Raw genomic sequence first — 1,192 nt, 5'->3', positions numbered from 1 at the left:
ACCAAGATAAACGGTGGACAGGCGAGCCCGCCACCGATTGGTTTTGATCTAATAAAAGCGTTCCTCCCATCTCTGGTCGGAACTCTGGTTTGCATGTATTAGCTCTAGAATTACCACAGTTATCCAAGTAAATGTGGGTACGATCTAAGGAACCATAACTGATTTAATGAGCCATTCGCGGTTTCACCTTAATACGGCATGTACTGAGACATGCATGGCTTAATCTTTGAGACAAGCATATGACTACTGGCAGGATCAACCAGGGAGCTTCGTGTAACGTATACAAATACGCCCATGAGCTCGGAGAGAGCTCTCGTAGAGTGCGATCCGCCGCATTAACAGCGAATCACGACCCTTTTACTTTTCTTAAGACAAACACTCTTGTCTTTCCGTATTGTTATTTCGGAAACCCGCTCGTATAAGAGAGTTTCCACGGATTACAAAATCAATCATGAAAATGCTAACCCGCATTCGGCTACGTTTCAAACACTCTCAACTTTTAGATACTCGACGCTAGGAATATTCATTCACAAAGCGACTCGAAGTGCCTCGGAAAAAACTTTGTTTCCCCCGTCAGAGACACTATCGTATGAAACATACGTTTCTCGTTGTGTGTTCTCGCCCGGTAACGGGTGAGTCGATGCTCGGTAAAATTTGCGTTCACGAAGAACGCGTATTTTTCGTTTAAAACCGCCTATGGCGTCGACCACGTAAAGGGCCATTCGGTCATAGACACCGACCCGTGGTCATGCTGCGTTGGGCGAATTTTTCGAAATATTTTTCACTCCGAACGAGAGAAAACAAAAAAATTTAATAGCATCCAGTATAAGGCATGGAGAAATGTTTACGAAAACATACCCATAGTACAAAACTCATTGACTTTGTACTCGTCGTCGTCGACGACGACGACGACGACCTTTTACTCTCTGATACTAGTACGAGGGCGCCGTAACTTGGCCTGCAGCCGAGCGGTCTTAAGCATGGCGGTAAAGGGGGAAAAAACTCGAAGCTCCACTCTTGACGAGCAGGGAGGATGAGTTAACAAAGTTCTTCGGACAGTTTGACAATTTTTAATCTACGTTTTGTCAATATTAACAATATAATAATTCAACAATATCGAAATGAAGAACTTGAAATCAATATACATGGGGAAGACAGATATAAATAGATTTGTAATGATTATGCTCGCTTC

The 1,192-nt window shown here is 43.3% G+C and overlaps 1 non-coding gene across 1 annotated transcript in view; it reads right to left on the bottom strand.

Moving 5' to 3' along the window:
• The window catches only part of LOC122418731 (small subunit ribosomal RNA), a 1,915-nt gene extending 1,649 nt beyond the window's left edge, over nt 1-266 (bottom strand). Inside the window, exon 1 of the ribosomal RNA XR_006262628.1 lies at nt 1-266. This exon is cut by the window's left edge and continues 1,649 nt beyond it. This is a non-coding gene — a ribosomal RNA (small subunit ribosomal RNA).
• Between the last annotated feature and the right edge of the window lie 926 nt (nt 267-1,192).

This window comes from Venturia canescens, unplaced genomic scaffold (assembly GCF_019457755.1).
Source record: "Venturia canescens isolate UGA unplaced genomic scaffold, ASM1945775v1 PGA_scaffold_40__1_contigs__length_42898, whole genome shotgun sequence".
NCBI classification, from domain to species: Eukaryota; Metazoa; Arthropoda; class Insecta; order Hymenoptera; family Ichneumonidae; genus Venturia; species Venturia canescens.
This window is presented reverse-complemented; position numbering and strand designations above follow the sequence as displayed.